Source organism: Chionomys nivalis, chromosome 2, assembly GCF_950005125.1.
Source record: "Chionomys nivalis chromosome 2, mChiNiv1.1, whole genome shotgun sequence".
NCBI lineage: Eukaryota > Metazoa > Chordata > Mammalia > Rodentia > Cricetidae > Chionomys > Chionomys nivalis.
In genome coordinates this window covers 1,408,016-1,415,267 of record NC_080087.1, presented here as the reverse complement: position 1 = coordinate 1,415,267, position 7,252 = coordinate 1,408,016, and the positions used below count along the sequence as shown (strand labels likewise).

Here is a 7,252-nt window from a genome sequence, read left to right as displayed (position 1 = left end):
AGAACAATTTTAGATAATGTATAAGTTACAAAATATATTGTATGCCTGAATCTCATTGTTAGGTCATCACGTATCTGAATTTATTTCATCCTGATGCAAGAATCTTTTTGTAGGAACAGAATACTAAATAATAAGGTTTAATTGTTAAACATGAAGATAAAAATATCACCAGAAAGTTTTCTAAAATTATCAGAGGATCTATACACATGGAGTATTTGAAAAATTGCTGCCTAAAGAAGACAACAGCAATAGACAATGAAACATAAGGGGAGAGTTTCATTGGGCCTCAAACATAGAAAAAAACCTAGAGGAAACTAATGAATACCGAGTGCATGAGAAAGAGTCTCCTCCAAGAAGAGCAAACATGTTTTTATCCAGTACCATGTGGAAATCATTCAAATAACTTTATATTATCTGAACAAGTTGTACACACATATATAATATATATTATATGTATATGGCATGTGTAACGTGTAACAGTAAAAGAAACAGGTGGCAAATTTTAATAATAATCGTATGTAGAAATGGCTGAGAGAAAGCAAAGATAAAAAATAATTTAAATATATTATGATTTTATTTTTTACTTTTTTTTATTTTTTTTAAAAGCAAATGTGTTCATTTATTATGGGATGCTTCATTAACTACAAAAACAAAGCAATGAAAATAACATTACATATTTGCTTAGTTGAATATAAATCTTAAGTGGACAAATCTAAAGGAAAATCTGTTCGGCATTTTTTTGTTAGAAATTTTCCCATTTTGTTACAAATACAAGTTCTCAAGTGTGTATGTATGCTTAGAGAAAGACTAGTAAATGGTAAGCCATACTGCATATCAGAAATAGAAGAATACATTTTTTAGTTGTCCTGTATTCTTTTTTTTTCTCATTTTTTTAGGCTTTTTTAATTAAAATTTCCAACTGCTCCCTGTTTCCCATTTCCCTCCCCCTCCTCCCACATATTGCCCCCTACCCCCGCTCCCCTCCCCCTATCCCCACTCCTCTTCTCCTCCTCCCAGTCCATTCCCCCTCCCTCTCGATACTGAAGAGCAGTCCAAATTCCCTGCCCTACAGTAAGACCAAGGTCCTCCCACTTCTATCTATGTCCAGGAAGGTGAGCATCCAAACAGGCTAAGCTCCCACAAAGCCAGTTCATGTATTAGGATCGAAACCTAGTGCCATTGTCCTTGGCTTCTCATCAGCCTTCATTGTCCGCCATGTTCAGAGAGTCCAGTTTCAACCCATGCTTATTCAGTCCCAGTCCAGCTGGCCTTGGAGAGCTCCCAATAGACCAGTTCCACTGTCACAGTTGGTGGGTGCATGCCTCGTGGTCCTGATTTCCTTGCTCATGTTCTCCCTCCTTCTGCTCCTCATTTGGACCTTAAGAGCTCAGACCATTGCTCCAAATTGGGTCTCTGTCTCTCTCTCGATCCATCGCCAGATGAAAGTTCCCATGCCATTCTCCTTGGCCTCTCGTCAGCTCTCATTGTCCGCCACATTCAGAGAGTCCGGTTTTATCCCATGTTTTTTCAGTAGCAGTCCAGCTGGCCTTGGTGAGCTCCCAAGAGCGGCCCCACTGTCTCAGTGGTTGGGTGCACCCCTCATGATCCTGACTTCCTTGTTCATGTTCTCTCTCCTTCTGCTCCTCATTATAACCTTGGGAGCTCAGTCCGGTGCTCCAGTGTGGGTCTCTGTCTCTATAAGGCAGCCTACTGACTGGAAGAAGATCTTCACCAACCCCGCAACAGACAAAGGTCTGATCTCCAAAACATATAAAGAACTCAAGAAACTAGACTTTAAAAGGATAATTAACCCAATTAAAAAATGGGGCACTGAACTGAACAGAGAATTCTCAACAGAAGAAGTTAAAATGGCCAAAAGATACTTAAGGTCATGCTCAACCTCCTTAGCGATCAGAGAAATGCAAATCAAAACAACTTTGAGATATCATCTTACACCTGTCAGAATGGCTAAAATCAAAAACACTAAGGATAGCCTTTGCTGGAGAGGTTGTGGAGAAAGGGGTACCCTCATCCATTGCTGGTGGGACTGCAAACTTGTGCAACCACTTTGGAAATCAGTGTGGCGGTTTCTCAGAAAAATTGGGATCAACCTATCCCTGGACCCAGCAATACCACTCTTGGGAATATACCCAAGAGATGCCCTATCATATGACAAAAGCATTTGTCCAACTATGTTCATAGCAGCATTATTTGTAATAGCCAGAACCTGGAAGCAACCTAGATGCCCTTCAATGGAAGAATGGATGAAGAAAGTGTGGAATATATACACATTAGAGTACTACTCTGCTGTAAAAAACAATGACTTCTCGAATTTTGCATGCAAATGGATGGAAATAGAAAATACGATCCTGAGTGAGGTAAGCCAGACCCAAAAAGAAGATCATGGGATGTACTCACTCATAATTGGTTTCTAGCCATGGATAGGGGCCACTGAGTCTATAATTTGTGATCCTAAAGAAGCTAAACAAGAGGGTAAACCCAAGGAAAAACATATAGATATCCTCCCAGCTATGGGAAATAGACATGACTGATGGGCAAAAAATTGGAATCTTGGGGGTGGGGTGGGATGGGGATGAGGGGTGATGGGGAGAGAAAAGTGTGAAGGAGAGGATGAGGGGAACTGGGGGAATCGGGATGATTGGGGATAAAGGAAGGTTGGATAGGGGAGCAGGGAAACTCATACCTTAGTTAAGGGAGCCACCTAAGGGTTGGCAAGAGACTTGAACTTGGAATGGCTACCAGATGCCCAGGGCAATGTCCCCAGTTAGTTCATTGGGGCACCTGAGGATAGGGAACCTGAAATGAACCTATCCTATAATCATACTGATGAATATCTTGCATATCGCTATATTATGATTTTAAAATAAATATATTTGAAAGCAATTTATTACTCATATCTTCATTTACAGTGAATTTGAATTTGCTGTTTCCATTTATTAAAACCATAATTATCAAAAAAATCCATCAAGGGGTTATTACAACTCTAAATATCTAGGCAACAAGCACCAGGTCACCCAAGTTCATAAAAGGAACACTGCTATAGCTACAATCACATAATGGCCTTCACACAACAAAATTAGGGACTTCAGTTTTCCATTCATGACAAGATACAGATCTCTTAGATAAAACCTAAACTGGGACGTTCTGGAGTTAAATGAAATCATAAACTAAGCAAAACTAAGGATAAGAAGGCAAACATCTCTCCAAACAAAGAAGAACATATCTTCTTCATAGCACTTTATATAACTTTTTCTAAAATGATGTGTGTGTGTTTGTATGTATGTGTGTTTGTATGTGTGGTTGTGCATGTGGGCATGTATGCATATGTATGAGTGTGTGTGTGTGTGTTTGTACAGGAACATATATAACCTACCACTTCATAATAGATCATAAGACAACTTGAAATTGTAGATTCCAGACTGGCCTGAAGAGTATTTCATACTAGAAACTTAGAAACCAAAATGATACTAATTTTACTATGTTATTTTAAAAATCATTGTAACTAAATGCATATATAAATTTCAATAGTTAGTATTTCAGAATATGATTAACAATAAAGCTAATAATTATATTAGATATTCTTTTGAGAAAGATAGTTCACAATAAATATAATTTTAAAATGAAGTTTTTAAAAAATTTGATTAGATAAGTAAGTAATTTATTTTTATGAGACAGGGTTTCTCTGTGTAGCTTTGGAGTATGTCTAGAACTCAGACTCTAGACCCCGCTGGTCCTTCCCTCACAGGTATCTGCCTGCCTCTCCCTCAGGAATTCTGAGATTAAACGTATGCACCACCATTACTTGACTGATGGAGGAAGGTCATTGGTTAAATAGTAAAGAAACTGCTTGGTCCTCATAGGTTAGAACATAGGTGGGTGGAGTAAACAGAACAGAACGCTGGGAGGAAGAGGAAGTGAGCTCAGACACCATGCTCCCCTCTCCCGGGCAGATGCAGGGCAGCTCCTCTGAGAGACAGACGCCATGCTCTCCTCTCCAGAGCAGGTGCGATGAAGCTCCGACCCAGGATGGACGTAGGCTAGAATCTTCCCAGTAAGCGCACCTTGGGGTGCTACACACATGAATAGAAATGGGCCAGGCAGTGTTTAAATGAATACAATTTGTGTGTTGTTATTTCTGGTGTAAAGCTAGCCAGGCGGGAGCCGGGCAGGACGAAAAGCAGGCCCGCAGCTCCACACAACACTTGACTTAATATGAAGTATTTTAAGTTTGCAAATATACACATAACTTAGCATATGCTTAAACAGATAAATGTCTCTCAATATCACAAAGAAATTTCAGTTTGTATTAATAACTAGTGCAGAAACAGACAAGATACATAGTTAAAGATAGCTAACTCAGCAAACTTAATAACAGACACATAAAAGCCAAATCTGTAATACATATTAGCACATATTATGTTTTAGCAAATTTTCTGTAAAAGAATTTTCTCAATGCTATTTTGACATCCTTGTTTCTTAGACTGTATATAATGGGATTAAACATGGGAGTCACAACAGTATAGAAAAGAGAAAGCACTTTGTCAGTTCCACCCGAATGACTAGTATTAGATCTAAAATATGTAATCATACCTGATCCAAAAAATAACATCACAACTGCAAGATGAGATGAACAGGTGGAGAAGGCTTTGGCCTGACTGGTGGCTGACGGCAACTTCAGCACTGTAGAGATGATTTTACTATAGGAAAAGACTATTAACATAAATGGAACCGCACCAAATAACAGAGCACCTAGGAAAACCATCATCTCATTCACAAAGATGTCCCCACAGGCCAGGTGAAGTACTGGGGGAAAGTCACAGAAGAAGTGGTTGATTTGGTTGGAACCACAAAACGAAAGAGAAAAAATCTGTGATGTCTGCCCTATCTGTGCTGGAATTCCACTGATCCAGGAGCCAATCACCAGCTGAGAACACACTCTCTGGTTCATGACTAGAGGATAGTGCAGAGGTTTGCAGATGGCCATGTAACGGTCATAGGCCATGACAGCCAGCAGGAAGCACTCTGCAGCCCCCAAGATAAGAGTGCAGCACATTTGTGTAGCAGAGGCAATGAAAGAGATGGCTCTTCTCTGGGTCCCAAGGTTGCAGACCATTCTGGGGAGAGTAATTGATACATAGCACATCTCTAAAAAGGAAAAGTTGCCAAGGAAAAAATACATGGGTGTCTGAAGAGCAGAGTCCAGCCTTGTGATTAGCACAATGGTGCCGTTGCCCAGTAGGATAAAGGAATACATGACAACCAGCAGTCCAAACAGAACCCACTGGAGATGAGGAACATCTTCTGAGAATCCCAGAAGAATAAATTCCTTAAGATTGGTTAGATTTCTCCTTGTGGTTTTTGATGGTGGTTCATCTGTGAAGTAGATTCAGTCAGAATGGCTGTTTACTTTCCCATTGGGGAAAAAAGGCTTTTATCTTAATATAAATTCACCCAGATTGATCTTTATTATCTGATCAATAGTGTCTACCATAAAGGAACTTTTGCTCATAATTTTAGTTTTAGCATATTATAACTTTTTCATTATTGCTGTATATTAAAATTTCTTTAAAATTTAATGTTAGACTGCCTAGGTTCATAGTTCAGGGTATACTAACTAAACTATGATCTAAACATAGCAGAGACCTCAACATCATTGGAAGCTACTTCTGATAAATACACTAACAGATTCATTTACATTGTCTCTGATAGCATTAGTTATATATCCTGAGAAGTGGGCTGGAGTGTGAGCTGAGCAGTTAAAAACACTGGTTTTTCCTCATAAATACTCTTGTTTGATTACCTGAACCAAGTTAGCAGCTCAAAACTCTCTGTAACTCCAGCTTAGGCTGGATGATTTGAGATGTATAAAACCTAGCAAAGAATTTATATATATAATATAGAACTAAAAAACATTAGAAAGAGCTCACTGGCCCGCCTGCACCAACCAAGGTAGGCGCTTTGTTTACGAACTACCCAACCTGCACGGAGATCTGATCTCGGCACCAGGAGAGACAGCACTGCGGTGAGTTTGTGACTGGACAGGGAACTCTGAAGTTCCTCATCCCCCTCCCTATACTCCCTGGGCTCCCTGCAGGGGCTCTACCCCCCCATACTGCCTCTCTCTTCTTGTCCCACCCAGCTTGCATCCAGAACCCTTCTTCCTTCTGTCCCCTTTCCTCTTTGGGCACATAACACCATCCAGCTCAGTCTGTCTGGCGCTGGGGGCAAATCCTCAGGGCAAATAGGCAGGCTAGACCTCCTTTGTCTCACTGGCCCGCCTGCACCAACCAAGGTAGGCACTTTGTTTACGAACTACCCAACCTGCATGGAGATCTGATCTCGGCACCAGGAGAGACAGCAGTGCGGTGAGTTTGTGACCAGCGGCAGCGGAAGCAGCCCTGGAAAGGGAACGCTGAAATTCCTCATCCCCCTCCCTATACTCCCTGGGCTCCCTGCAGGGGCTCTATACCCCGCATACTGCCTCTCTCTTCTTGTCCCACCCAGCTTGCATCCAGAACCCTTCTTCCTTCTGTCCCCTTTCCTCTTTGGGCACATAACACCATCCAGCTCAGTCTGTCTGGCGCTGGGGGCAAATCCTCAGGCAAGTAGGCAGGCGAGACTTCCTTTGTTTCACTGGCCTGCCTGCAACAAGCAAGGAGAGACATCACTAGAACACCAGGAGAGCTAGCACTGCAGAGAGCCATCACTGGGAAGGTACATCAGTAGGCAAGGAGACCTGATCTGGTAAAAGAACATCCAGAGGGGAGCATTCGGAGAAAGAGATGGGCAGGCGCCAATGCAAGAATTCACCTAACAATCTGAAAAACTATATGAAACCACCAGAACCCAGCGACCTCCCAACAGGTGGACATGAACACCTTAATCATGAAGAGGTAGATAAAATTGAATTTATAAAAGTGATTGACGCCCTTAAACAACATGTAAAAAATGCCCTTATAGAAATGGATGAGAAGTATAACAGAAAGTTTGAAGAATTGAGTAAATCAGTGAATGATACCCTAGGAAACCAAGGAAAAACAAACAGATAAGGGAAACAGTTCAAGACTTAAAAACTGAAATGGAGGCAAAGAAGAAAACACAAACAGAAGGCCAGCTGGACAGGGAAAATCTAGGTAAACGAATAGATACTACAGAAGCAAGCATAACCAACAGAATACAAGAGATAGAAGAAAGAATCTCAGATTCTGAAGATACCATAGAGAAAATAAAC

General features: G+C 40.9%; 1 pseudogene; it reads right to left on the bottom strand.

The window, feature by feature from the left end:
* Positions 1 to 4,435: 4,435 nt before the first annotated feature.
* Positions 4,436 to 5,394, bottom strand: LOC130863273 (olfactory receptor 10AG1-like; annotated as a pseudogene).
* Between the last annotated feature and the right edge of the window lie 1,858 nt (positions 5,395 to 7,252).